At 47.7% G+C, this 14675-nt stretch overlaps 1 protein-coding gene across 3 annotated transcripts in view; it reads right to left on the bottom strand.

Moving 5' to 3' along the window:
* TULP4 (TUB like protein 4) overlaps positions 1 to 14675 on the bottom strand; it is a 227921-nt gene that overhangs the window by 188010 nt on the left and 25236 nt on the right. Inside the window, exon 1 of one of the 3 annotated variants that reach the window (XM_023632978.2) lies at positions 4847 to 6874. The exons of the other annotated variants lie outside the window; for them this stretch is intronic. The gene's annotated coding sequence lies outside the window, so the exon portion shown is untranslated. Of the gene's footprint in view, positions 1 to 4846; positions 6875 to 14675 lie in introns of those variants that run through there. 3 annotated transcript variants of the gene reach the window in all.

Consider the following 14675-nt stretch of genomic DNA (forward strand, 5'->3'; position numbering starts at 1 on the left):
TAGCTCAGGGCCAATCTTGCTCACCAAAATAAAGCATACCTTTAAAAAAGAAAAAGCTCTAGCTTTATGAGAAAGGTCCTTTCACTGTCCACACTTTACAGGTGAGGAAACCGAGGCGCATGGAGGTTTAAGCACTGCCCACTGTTACTCATCTGGTAGGTGGCAGAGCTGGGATTCAAACCAGGCTGCCAGAGTCTAGTCCACGTGCTTAACCTCTAAGCTGTGTCTATTTGAGGCGAAAATAGAAAACTAAGAAAATAGACAATTTGGTGAAAAGAAGGTTGATCAGAGCTGAAGTGGTCTAAGGCCCTTATATTGTTCAGGAGGGAGGTCAAAATGCTGATTAACCTGACCCTTGACTAGCTCAGGCAAGCACGGTGACATGCAAGGGCAGTCCCTGAAAGACCAGGATCACAGTGCACAACTTCCAAGTCACAGGAGAGAAAAGGGGGTTGGGGGGGACTCGAATCAGTCCCCCGAAAAGGGGAAAAAGAAACAAAAAGCAGAATGAAATACAAGAGATGGCAGAAGCACAGATCTGTCAGTAATCACAACACATCAGTGACTAAAAGACCTACACTTGCCAATTAAGAGAGTATCAGATCACATTAAAGAAGAAGAAACTGTTCTTTACTCTCACATACCTAAAACCTAAGATCACGTTAAGAATGAAAATAAAAGGAGAAAAGAGACATTCCATGCATACAGAAACCAAAAGAAAGCTGGGGTAACTATGTTAATAACGGACAGAATACATTTTAAGGCAAAAGCAGATAATACGGAATAAAGAAGGGAGCCAGCCACATAACGATAAGCAGTCCTCTGCACCGGCAGCATGTCACAACTCTAACCTGATAAAGGCCTAATGAAACCACCGGAAATATGCAAAGCAAAACCAAACCTGATGGGGAAAAATGAGTTATCCACCATCAAAGTGGGAGATTTCAATCAGCTCTCTCAATTAATTACACATCAGATAAAAGAAAAAAATAAACATTGGGGCTGGCCCGGTGGCACAGCGGTTAAGTTCACAAGTTCTGCTTCAGCGGCCTGGGGTTCAGATCCCAGACACGGACCTATGCACCACTTACTGAGCCATGCTGTGGTGGGCGTCCCACATATAAAATAGAGGAAGATGGGCACAGCTGCTAGCTCAGGGCCAATCTTCCTCAGCAAAAAAACGGGGAGTGGGGGGAGAGTATAACTATAGATACTGTGAAGATTAAAAAGATAAAAGAATACCATGAACAATTTAATGCTAAAAAACTTGATAACATATGAAATGGGCAAATTCCTAGGAAACATAATTTAACAAAACTAACTTAAGAAGAAAGATAAAGTCTAAATTGTGCCATAACCACTAAAAAAAAATGACTCAGTACTTTAAAATCTTCCCACAAAGAAAACATCAAGTTCAGATATTTTGCAGCTAAGTTCTACCAACATTCAAGGAACAGACCATTGCAGTATTACACAAACTCATCCAGAGTAAAAAAAACGTGGTAACACCCACGACTAATTCTGTGAGGCTATTATACCTTGATACCAAAACCAGATATGGAGAGTACAAGAATGGAAAATTAAAGGCACTATCACTCATAAACAAGACACAAAAATCCTAAAAAGAGCATTAGTAAACGCAATAGCATATGAAGAAAATACTAGATTGTGACCACACTGGGTTCACCCCTGAAATAATATTTTCCAGAGTCCCTTGACCTCACTCACTGCCTAAGGACACCCTCAGCCTGGCCTTCAGGGCCCTTCCCAGAATGCCCCACACGTCTTTGTCCTCTGTAAAAATTATGCTCCTTTCAAAGGAAACTTGAGGCTTGTACACCAAGCCCCAAGCTTATCCCGCTGATTACAAAGTTCACCCCACCTTGAGCATCTTTCCTGACGCATCCTCCAAGCCACCCCGATCCGTCCCTGTCAGCTTCTCCCTGCCAGGCGTGGACTTCTCTTCTCTGCACAGTCTGCTTTCCTATCTTTCTTAAGTTGCTCATTCAATTCTCCACCATATTACAGACATTCGAGTCCCTGTATTCCCCGCTGGCGTGGGAGTTACTTAAGGGAAAGGACTTGAAACACCTGTTCGTCAGGACAACTTGCAGTGCACACATCAGGTATTCAACAAATGTACGTTCAACTGAACAGAAGTCCTTTTATTAGTACATGGTGTTAAAAATCCTTTCCCCTGGGAACAAATGATCCTATGTCGGAATAAAGATGCTTTCCCAATGATGTTATCAATTGTATTCTTCCATGGGCCAGTAAACTACGGAAGTCTTTCCACTGGCACAGGCAGAGACAAACACACTCACACACACATAACTCCGGTCACACAAATGTTGGACAGAGTTTCATACAACTTCACTAACCCTGTAATCTGAATTGAGATCTGTCTGGATCCCAAACCTGTCCTCCCCCGGCTGCCTTCTCTAAGACTTTTTGTCCTGGTCTCTCTTTCCATTACACTGTGAACCTTCTGAGAGCAAGAAATATGCCTTCACCAGTGAATCCCCAGACCTAGGAAGGAACTCCATCTATCTGCTGAATGAATGACGATTACATGCAGGAAGAGGTCCAACAGGCCGTGCCTTCCCAAAGCATCACTGTGTGTCCTCAGAGAAGAGCAAAGAGATGCCCCTGCATGGTAAATGATCTGCTCTATCATATTCACCACCCTCTGATTAAGAAGGGAATTGGGTTTTTGGAAATTTTTCCATTAAAAGAGCTCAAAATTTGAGGCTTATAAAAAGCTACGTCCCGGTCATGTGAAATGCTGTTGTCTTGGAGGACAGTAAATACATCAAATATAATTATATAATAAAATTGGTCTTGAAATACTAATAAACACCATTGCAATACAGAGTTCCAAGCAGCTAAAAATATCGCCCAAGCTCCTGCCAATGCCTCTAGTGCAGAGTTCAGGCGATGCCACACTCAAGTGTACCAGCGACACCAGTAACCGAGGGTCTTTTCACAGATGCGCGGCAGTGCAGAAAATGCAAACCAGTTATGGTCTAGCACACAGACAAGAGGAAACAAGTTTAGGTGAAGTGGAAAATTACCCTCTTGATCATGGCCACAGAGGAAATACAAAATATAAAGTTTCCTTTACAAAAAAGGAGAAACGTAGAAATAACTATCAAAGAAAAGTGAAGGATGCGGCAAAACAGCTGTGCGTCCGTTCCACTGCCACATTCCATGTTCCAGAAAATGCTTCCATCTGTACAAACAGGTACAATTGATTACAGTAAATCTGAATTTTAATATGTCTTTCAGATTACTTAAAACTTAAGCTTATTTTAATACTAACATAAATTTCAGTAAATTTTAACTCACAACTTGAAGTTCTTTCCAAAGAAACTAAATTGAACTGGATTGTAACAGATAATGGCAGTTTGTTATTTTTCTTAATTTCTTGTAGCCAAATATTTTCATGAATACCTATATATTGTTAAACTAAGAGGAAAACAAAATACCAATTTACATCCTGATGAGTAAATCTGTTTTCACATCTGCTGCTATCTTTTTTTACTTGCAAAAATAATCCCCTGGCATTTCCATGGTTTTCATATAGAAAGGGCTCAAACGGATGGCTGAACAGCAGCCAGCAACTGCAGAGAGAAGAAAGTCCTGGCGGAGGCCCAGCCTCAGTGGGTTCTGTGCGAGGACAGCTTCCAAGCGATTCCCTCCCGGTTCCGATGGAAAGCAGGAGTGCTGACCCCAAGCCAGCAGACGGACAGGGCAGGCACAGGAGCACGTCCGCCTGTCCAGCGAGGCCAGGCGCCAGGGCAGAGGGCAGGACGGGAAGGCCGGCGACCAGGGCTAACCCATGGCCCAGGGCCAAGCCAAATGGACACATTTCCAATTCTCAACATGTGCCTAGAGGCACAGAGAAGTGGTCGAGGGGTCTTCACTAACCTCCAGCACACGGAAGGGTCCCAGCGTGGAGAGCAGCACTTACAAGCAGGCCTGGCTCTGACCAATGAGCAGTCCTGGACCGTACAGGAAACTGTGGCCCGAGATGCGGCGGGAATCGCCTTGTCAATCCCGGGTGGAGAGAGCAGAATACAGACGTCCACATCATAAACAGCCAGAAAAGGTATTCTCCGACTTTGCCAAAACTCGCACACAATGACCATAACGATGTTTTTGGACAGAAATATTTTCATTTCCTAATTACAATGACGTTACATGCTTAACCAAGAAACAATAAACAGATACTACAAAACATCTACCAAGTAACCAGCCCAAGACTAGATAATATAGAATTAATACAAAGATGCAAGATCTGGTCCCTGAACTTAATCAGCTCACAGTCTCGTATGGAAGCCACACTCACAGACATGAAACAATCAGAGAGCACAGAGCGAGCCAGCGTGGGCTGGAACACTCAACCAGCTCACCGAGTGGGACCAGCAGGAGAAAAGCATTGAGTCGGAAATCAAGAGAACCAAGGCCCCGTCCTCTCTGTGACTAGTAGGGACAGAGAAGGGAGAGCAGACACGTGTGTGGCAGACGAGGTGCTGGTTCCCTCTCATCGCCACAGCGCCCCTGCGAGGGGGATCCTTTCCCCATTCTACAGACAAGGACACCGAGGTTCACACTGGGCGGGTGACTTCACCACCACAGTCTGTTCTCACTTGTAAAATAAAGGAACTGACATAAGTCAGTGGTTTTCAAATCAGGACCAGCAAAGCCCCAGGGCTTTCTGGCAGTGACTGGAGCCCCGAGGGGAGCAGGGCTCTTGGTGAAATGTACCAAATCTCTGGTCGACAGCCCGAGACCTACTTCCCCATCGAATGTTCTGCTAATACAACCCCAGCACAGAACATACCTCATATCTAATGAGTGATCCATAAAACTTAAGGAATGGATGGAACAAACCGCCTCACAATCCACTGTAGGGTGACTCGCTTGTGGTGGCTCACTTCCTTAGGCGTCTGGTGATGTTCTTGTTGTTGGCTCCTGTTAAGGCGCTCTTCATCCGTGGGTCGAGGGGGGCATTCTTCCAGAGGGGGTCTGCGTTTACTTCTGCCGAGCCCTGGGGTGCTTCCCACCCAGCAGCCCTGGGATGAGTTGCTCAGCTCGGGGTTTTCAGACCACACAGGTAGCATACATTCAAATCCCAAACCCCACAGTTTCACAAGAGACTTTTCTGTAAAGCTAAGCAGCAGACTCCTCCCTCTGCTGACGGAAGTTCTCTCCCCGCGCCCAGCCCTGCCCTTCAAAGACGTTCAGACAACACACGGGGTCCCTGAAATCCAGGTCCTGGGACCAGCAGAGGTCCCGTCAGTGTCACTTCCCACTCTGGTTTTAGATCCTCTCTCTCTCTCAGGAATGCTCACTCCTCTTTCTCTTTTCCCCCACCTGTGGGTTCCTCACTTTCTTGTGGTAAAGATTATAAAAGGGCGCTTGTTTCGTCGTCTCCAGTATTTCCACTGAAGGGTTTATGGCAGGAAGGTTTTCCAGAATATCTGGTCAGGAGGAGTCGAGACTCCACCACCTACCATCCCCAGGGTGTGCAAGAGTGAAACCAGGTGGGCGGTCAAAGGAGGAGATGCCACGGGCAGAGGAGGGAGACACAAGAAGCCAAGAGGAGAGAGGCTCGGACTGGCTGGAGAGGAGGGTGACCCTGGGTGTGGTGAGGAGAGGCCCGCAGGGGCAGAGGACAAAGGGCAGGAGTTTACCTCACAATGATACGGAGACCAATGCGTTCTGAAGTTAGTTCTGAAGGACGACCGGACGGTACTGGCACTTCCATTGAATAAAGAGCATGGTTTAGGAATAGAGCACTATCACTTCTGTACGTAACTCACCAGAAAATCACAACCAGCACACAGATCCAAAGTTAAATTCAAGTAAGAGCTATGGCGTAGGGAAAGCAGAGAGATGACAGAGGAAACCCCATGTACAGGAACTGAGGTGAACCAAGTGCATGTGCCATTATTGGAAGCAAATTATCAGTTGTGTGACAATACTGGGAAATTATAAGATTCATAAAACACAAGGCAAACCTTGTCACATTCTACATCAAGGAGCTGGTTCACACAAGAATTTGGTTATACAGACGGGCCAATAAGTGGACCATCACCGACGGCTAGGAAACGCTTATTATTCTGTTTCCATTATTATTGAATGTAACAGGCATAATGCTTCAAGGGTTTTTTTTTTATTACTTCCTTTTATTTTAACAACAACCAAATGTGGGTTAGCAAAATGAAGCTCCAAGTTACAAGTTAGCAAAATGAAGTTCAGAGAAGCTGACTGAGAACCAGAGTCTTGCCACTGCATGTTGGCACTTACAGACGCACATCTCTGTAGATTTCCACGCGCTATAACGATCTGTATATGAAATGGAAGAATTCAAAGCTGAGAAGGGGCCGACATGAAATGGGGTTCATCAAGGAAGGCCTCTGTGTTCCTGTAGGACCCCGGTGCCTGCTTCCCACAGGTGTCACGACAATAACACTAACGGTAATGAAAAGTGTCGGGGAAAATTCAGTCAACTGCTAACACTGTTGAGTAGGTGTATAAAGGGAACACGAGAAAATGAACCGCAGGGCTGAAATACTTCACTGAGATTCTCTGCGATCAGTGGAGTAACCTTCTTCCCAGAAAACAGCATTAGCTCAAACGAAGGAGTAGACCCTGGATAGCAGGAACAAGGCTAACGACCCAGCTCCCCTCTTACACCACATTTCGATCCAGGGCTCTGATCACAGCTGGAGATGATGAGCATGCAGCCGGGGTTCAGGCGATGACTCACGTCACCCAGGTTCTCAGCAGGCGTTCACAGCCATTTACCAAAAGCTTAGCTTTTCGAAGAAACGGATCAGTTCTATCTCCTTCAAGTTCTTATACCACAATCTTACGATCTTAAATAAAATAGCATTTTACACCCACATTTGGAGAAACTCGGCGTGGCCCAGGCTAAACGAGAATGGAGAATCGACTGGAGTTCGTAGGGGAAGAAGGCTGAGTACCTGCAGGCACCGACTCAAACCAAGTACTTACTGAGTGATGAATACGTCCTGCTGTTTTAATGAGTCTGTTAAAAACATGGCTCTCTCCACAAAGAATTCAAAGCACTTTTAAGTGCATACAAAATAAGATTATTTATCATCTTGTAAAACAGAGTTTTAAAAGGAAAAACAGTTAAGGAAAAGGAGAGAGGGACAACGTTAACACTGGGCACAGAAAGCCCGGCCTTCAGTAAGCCCGCAGCGAGGGCAGGAGCCTGGGGATGGCTTGCGTAAATCTTCTGACCAGAAATGAGGGGACTGTCTAGTTACCCAGGACACACAACGTTGTTCCTATCATTGAATTCTAAAAAAAACGTCCACACTGAAGCATCATGGGAGGGCCATCAGCTGATGGAGGGAACAATGTCTGCAACAACCTCACACAAACGCACAACAGGATTCACAATTATTTCCTACGACAAATGTGAATAAAAGTTGAACATCAATGGGTAGCTTGGTAAAAGCGATTTTCTGAGAGCTAGGGTAATGTGGTCCAAAATGTGCCATGGATGGAAGAGACAGAGAATGTGTCCTTCCCACCGTTCCTGAAAGGCAAGACTCTCAGTCAGAGCAGCTGACAAACGAGATAAGGCCCTCAGGCATGCCCACCATCTCTCTGCCTCCCTCTGTCCACCTGTGAAACGTGGCCACCTGACCCTGTCACCCCTTTGGGCTGATGGAAGAATAAGATCCAGGATGGGAAAAAAGACCTCACTATGCAGGCAAGGCTGTCAAGAAGGAAATTAAGGCAGGGACGTCAGCGTAGGAGTCCAACGTCTGAATCACCTCTATCAGATACCAGGTAAAACGACTAGAAACTAATGAGATTCTGTTTCTTTCTCTTTCTGCCTTTTTGAATATCCTTCCAGACTATTCCCAGGCAAGGCAGCTCAGCCTGCCCCATGCGATAATCCATTTTCTTCCTGGTCACTTGCCCAAAGAAGTGGGAGCACAAAGGATTCCAAGTGGCTGTTTCTTCTCAGATTTAACGCAAGATATCTGCTGCTGTTCCTTTTTAAAGATTTCAGAAAGAAAAACCAACTGACTTCGTCTACCCACACAGCGGTCCTATTCGGTCACTGAACAACACTCGTGTGCCTTACATCCCAGCCTCTGGGCTAAGCAGTGCAGAACTGTGACTAGAACACACTCGTGACTTTCTAACCTAGACGACAAAGGACAGCGTTTCTCTTTCCCAACTTCCCCAGTTAAAATGAGTGCTGCACGGTAAGGGTGGCCTTTCAAACACCACCAGAACGGAAGACTGCCGCCTGCAAACCTGACGATGCTCGGAGCCTCAAATCCAAAACCCTGGCTTCAGTTAATCACCCGACCACGGCCACCTGAAGGACAGCAGGGCTCTCAGCTCCGTCCTGCAGCCAGCAGGCACTACGCCAACAGTTTTCGATACAGAGGCACTGAGGCAGCCGTTGAAGGGGGAAATCAAGTAGTGCAGGGACTCTTCCTGACCAGGGTTTTCTCCTTCAGCGTGAAGCGGTTTTTAACGACACTGAAGACTTTCTCTAAGAAACTGACCTTCGTAATAAAAATAAAATCTACATTCAGGCAGCCGCTTATTCCAAAAAGCCAAGCAAAGAGATTCCTGGTGAAGAAAAATGAAGAAAAGATGATTTTCAATAACCAGGGAGGATAAAGTAATAAATGACCCACGGAAAGTATCAAAAATAAAAAAGCGATACAAAAAAAAAAAAGATACAGTGATATAAAAGCACAGTACCATACTGCAAGGCCTCAATTACTCATTTTATAACGTATAAGGTTTCCTTTCTGTAAATGCATGCATGTTACACTGGGCTTGCTACCACACGATTAATGTACTACAGTTCTAATTAAAATTTGCACCGAGGCCTACCTCTCAACAACAAACATTCAAGCTGGTAAATACAAGGAAATGAAGAGAGAATATATAAGAAAAATATGCCCTTTTCTCACATACTGAATGGTCCATTTCAACTCCCCAGTTATTGAGAGAGCCAAACTCGCACAGCCACCGTGACACAGCTCCTGTCCGTCCCGTGGTTAATGCTGCCCATTTAGCCTGGTCAGAGAAGCAGCACCTAATTCAGACACTGCCCCGAAATAACAGCCCTATGGTCTTGGGATCGACTCTCTGGGTAGAGCGGTTCACACGCCACATTCCAAGCGGAACCAGCATCAAGTGTTCAGAGCCGTCTGCAGCGCCTGGGACCTGGCGGAAGAGAGCGACAGGTCTGCTGTGCGTCAGTGAGCACAGGGCAGGGACCCACGCTGCTCGAGGGGGCGGGAAAGAGACAGGCCAGGGATCCTGCCCCAGTTTGCTCACGTCAAAGGACTGCGCTGGGAGAGGGAGATTCTGTTCTTTTCTAATATAATGTGAAGTTAAACACTGACGAAGTCATTTGAAACTGATGTTTGCAGTTTAAGCCACGTATTAAAGACTCTCCTCACGGACGCATGGAGGATATCATCTACTCAGGTGAGGAAAGATGTTCTAAACACATCATCACCAAACTGTATTATCATCTTCCTATGACATTAAGATCGGACAACAACAGAGAAGGGAAAAGAACACATTTTCCATCAAACCTGAGCTAAATCATGGATAAATACGAAAGCAGGTCATGCATAAATTTAACAGTAACTTTAAAAAGCTTCAACCAGATGGGACAAAACATGTACAAGATTTAAATTGCGAACAATTATTAATTGTTCTACATTATCAAAAATCACACCCAGTCTTCAGACCCCTCCTCCAGCCTGTGTAAATAAGGGGAACCTCCCCCACCTGACTCCCTAGTAAGACCGGGACTCATGTCTGTATCACCACGCTCTCACCAGTCCCAACACGGCGCCCTGGAGAGAGCGGGCCCTCCAGAAGCATTTGTTCCATTAGAGGTTTAAAGGAGAAAAAAAAACAGGATCAAATAAATACTTGCTGGCATCTATTAAGAACCAAAATAGGGGCTGGCCCCGTGGCCGAGTGGTTAAGTTCGCGCGCTCCGCTGCAGGCGGCCCAGTGTGGCGTTGGTTCGAATCCTGGGCGCGGACGTGGCACTGCTCATCAAACCACGCTGAGGCAGCGTCCCACACGCCACAACTAGAAGGACCCACAACAAAGAATATACAACTATGTACCAGGGGGCTTTGGCGAGAAAAAGGAAAAAAATAAAATCTTAAAAAAGAACCAAAATAAAGTAATAAAACAGGTAAAATGATCGAGAAGAAAAAACTCTCACCACCATCAGAGCAACTGTTCTTCTAAACCCATGATATAAAAATTTTCTCAAATTAAAACAGACAAAAACTGTTGTCAAAGTAACATCTTAGGAAAGAGCTAAGCATGTCTTTAGAATTAAGAATTTCCATCAACATGAGCATAAACACCATCATTTAGTTCTAATAATAAAAACATCTCTTGGAAAGTGCTGGATCATTTTACATTTAAAGCAAGGGGCCAAAAAAACACTACTTTATCCTACAGTTCCCCTCTGAACGCTCCCAAATGGACATCAAAACAACAGAAGGAAAAGGCCAGGTGCTGGACTTGGTTCCTTCTTTACGAAGCTGGATCATGAGTACAGCTCCCTGGACTTACGCTAACACTGGACTCCTTAAAGAGCCTCCAAGGAGCTGTGAAAACAGCCCCTACCCTCCCCCAACCCTTCCTCTAAAGCAGAATCAGTGGGGTCCACAGACTGACCAGCACCAGACTGAAGATCCCGTGAAGCTCTGTCCCCCCACGCCTGTGATGACGGACTTAGCACGAGGCGTAGGGAGCCCAGAGCTCTTGCCAAGAAGGCCCCACACAAACCAGGACCCCAGGATCAAAGGAAGTGGACGGAGTTCCAGGAATTAGGCGACAGGCGCTGAAAGGACAGTCTCTGAATGAAGAAGCCAGAGCTGCCTCAGGCCAAGCTTCAGAAGGCCCTGAGGGCCACAAATGCCACCGCTGCCATAGGAACAGAAGGGGGAGCTGTGGTAGAGTCACCAAGGTGTCCTGGAACAAGACCTGATATTCAAGGGGCAGGGCAGCAGCTTTCGCATGAAAGCCAAAGGTACCCCCCAGGCCAGCACAAAGTCAGGGTCGCCAGCCTGGTGTGACACAAGAAACAAGATCCTGCACGACCCACACCGAGCTCTCCCACAGCCAGAAAAGAAACAGAGGACGAGCGAGGAGCTATTCCTGCCACCACGGCCAAGGCCCTCTACAAACTTCCCCAACTAACCACACACGATGTGGTTAAAGGCTGTTTGACCAGGACTCGGAATAAATAATTCAAACGAAGTAACTTCACAGCATCATCGCTGCTACACAGGCCGGTCCATGAAAGTGACCTTACCCCACGTAAGACGACCAACAGCACCTTCCCTGACACTGTAATCTACGAAGAAATCTCATCTCCTGACCTCCCGACCTCCAGACTGAGGGGCTGTCAAAGGTGACACTCAGGAACAGCACATGTGTAGATTCTAATAATGTCGGCCCTCTCTATTTGCACAACAGAAACCCCTCGGTACGTGTGCAGAAAGTGCTGCTTACACCCCACTTCTCAGTTACTCCAAATCTAACCAGAAGAGTGCTGTGGGAAGGGGCTCCTCCCGCACCAGCGTCGCAAGGTGGGGCCACCTCTACTCATCTCCTGTTACCTGTCTGAACGATGAGCTTAGGACCAGAGAACAGCGGACGCCGTCGTGAACCAGGGTCGTGTTCACCCTTCCACAGTCAACTCAGAACGTGCCGTTTGTGCTGCTTCAGAAGAAAGGCCTCCGAGCTCACAGCAGGCGTGACCCCCGCTCAGTAAGAGACACTGCACCGCGGTCCCGGACGTTGTGTGGACGGCACGCTCCCCGGCGCCTAGCAGGCCCAGCCTCCTGCGACACATGCACAGGATGACAGCTCTTGGGAAGCCGCAGGGTCTGAAATGAGCTGATAATTTACTGTCCTCCACAACGGAACTACAAACAAGGTCTTAATTAATTTGCTAACAGCCATTGCCTGTTTACTAAAATTAGCCCAAATTCCAGCTAAAAAGATTACTCCGGGAGTTCTCATGAGGCACATTTCCTGGGAGCCCCATCCCGACAGAATCAGTTACTAAAGAGAGTAAAAGAACTTGCCACTACAGTGGCTGTACATCTAAGGTGGGTCCAGAAGAATCCCCAGGGACAGTGACACAGCTGCGGAGGGACAAGGTGGGCACCAGGAAAGAGCTAAAGAAAGCTGTGACCGTGGCCATCCAGATGTCTGGACTTGGTGCTCGATCTGTAAGTCAGCGCCAGGAGAATGCGAGGTGGTGAGAGCCACGCTGGGGCCATAGAGGTCACCTTATCCATGGCCTTTCACAGGCAGGGCCGTGGCCACACCCCCAGGCTCAGCTCCTCACCACGGCTTGGGCGCCCCTGCCTGGCTTCTTCCCCCTCCACAAAAACGCCAGCATCGCCAGCATCGCCAGCAGTGGTCCCCCAAGGTTCAAGCTCTGTGGTGCGAGGAAGACGGGCAGGACTAAGGGCAAAGGAACACAAGCTGCACTTGTCAACGTCCTGGGACTCCTGCAGCCCGTGTCCCAGAAGGGGCAGAACGGACATGCCTTCTACCACTTGGCGGTGAGCTGTGCTCCAGCCTACGTAAGATTTCGCTCTTCCAGGACTCAGAACACATTTTGCAAATGGAAAGTTAGGTTTCTAATGCAGCCTAAAATTTAAGCTCTATTTCTTTTTCGCTTTCTTTTTTTTTTTTTTTTGAGGAAGACTGGCCCTGAGCTAACATCTGTGCCCATCTTCCTCTATTTTATATGTGGGACGCCTGCCACAGTGTGGCTTGATGATCAGTGTGTAGGTCCGCACCCAGGATCTGAACTGGCAAACCCCCGAAGCGGAGCATGCAAACTTAACTGCTACACCACCGGGCCCGCCCCATATTTCTTTCTTTCAACAAATACTGAGCTCTAGGCCTCAGGGAGCTTACATTTTAATGGGGTGAATGACAGCAAAAACGAAGAGAGAAATAATAAAGTTATTGCCATTGGTGGAAAGTGCTGTGCGGAAAAGGAGGAATCCTATGGGGATGGTGCGGGTTCCCTGAGAAGGCCCTGCAATGGAGACCAAAGGAGAGAGGGGGAGCCTGGGTGGGGACCTCACAGCCAGGGGGACGGCTGCACCAGAGCTGAGAGGCAGGGACAACTCTAGCACAAGGACATGAAAAGAGACCGGAGGCCACAGAGTGGGAAGCAAGAGCATCAGATGAGATTGAGGAGGGGCCTTGCAGGCCCCAGGAGGAGCTCACAGCTAATTCTGAGTGTGGCAGGAGGCCACCGAGTAGCCGTAAGAGGTGGACTGAAATGTTCTGGTTTTCATTTCTGGACCAGTGCTGCCGCTCTCTGGAAGAGATCCTAAGGGGACGGAGGGAAAGCAGAAAGGACAGGGAGCAAGCAGGCTGGTGCCGAGATCCAGGGCGAGCCCAGGTGGCCTGAACCGGACACTCACCAGACAGACGGAGAAGAGAGCAGCCTGGAGACGCCCTTTGGAGGTAGCTGCCACAGAATTTGTGATGAACTGGACGAGGGAGGGGACGGAGGACTCACCGCCCTGTCTGTGAAGCAGGGCAATCACAGTCGGACCCAGCGTACCCGCCTGGGCTCTCCGGGACAGCACGCCGGGCTCCACCACCTCCTCGCCGAGGGAGCGCGTGTGCTGCGGAAGTAACCATCTCTCTGTGCCTCAGCTTCTGACGTTAGCTGCCAATCAGGGACAGTTAATAGCGTCCACCTCACAGACTTGTTAGAATTCAATGAGTTAGTATTATAACATGTGTAAAACAGTGCCCTGTAGATACTAGAGCTACATAATCTATTCTTACTACTACTGTCATCACCTACCTCGAGGTACTGCTGTTAGGACTAAACAGACTGAGTTAATTCATGTGTTCCCTTTGAGGAAGCACCTGAGACACGAACTCTCAATAAAGGTCAGCTCTTACTGGGATCATCATGAATGGCTCCCAGCTGGTGGCGGCAATAACTGAGGCGAAGACCAGGATGTGGCGGGGGTGCTATCAGTGGGTGCAGAGGGCCCATGGAAGAGGTTTCAGGCGACACGTTAAGTCTGCAGTGTCTCTGAGACATCCAGACGTCAAGGTCAAGTAAGGAGCTGGACACATGAATCTGAACCTCAGAGGAGAAGGCTGGGCTGGAGGTATTAAGACTCACACAGTAAAGATGATTTAACTACAAAAAATGGTGAGTCAGTGAGAGAGAAGACGAACATGGAGGAGAAAACAGGGTGTAGTGGCGAACCCCATGGAACCCCAACATTCCAGGTCAGGCCAAGATCGGGGAGCCAGCAAAGGAGACTGAGAAAGAAGAGGCGACAGGAGGAGGAAAGCCAACAGGGAGGGAGTCCTGACAGCCGAGCAAGGACAGGTCTGCGGAGAGGTCAAGCGGGACGAAGACCCTGGATGTGGCTGCACAGAGGTTACCAGCGACCTTGACGGGGGCGTTCTTAGCACCTTCTATTTTCACTGCAACTCCACCTACCTTTCCTTTACAACGCCGTCTGCAAAAGAACACGCGTTCCACGGGCAACATACCGTGGGAAAAACTCTGACCTTGGAGTCAAGAGACCGAAGTCCAAGCTCCAGTGAGG

Source organism: Equus caballus, chromosome 31, assembly GCF_041296265.1.
Source record: "Equus caballus isolate H_3958 breed thoroughbred chromosome 31, TB-T2T, whole genome shotgun sequence".
Classification (NCBI taxonomy): domain Eukaryota; kingdom Metazoa; phylum Chordata; class Mammalia; order Perissodactyla; family Equidae; genus Equus; species Equus caballus.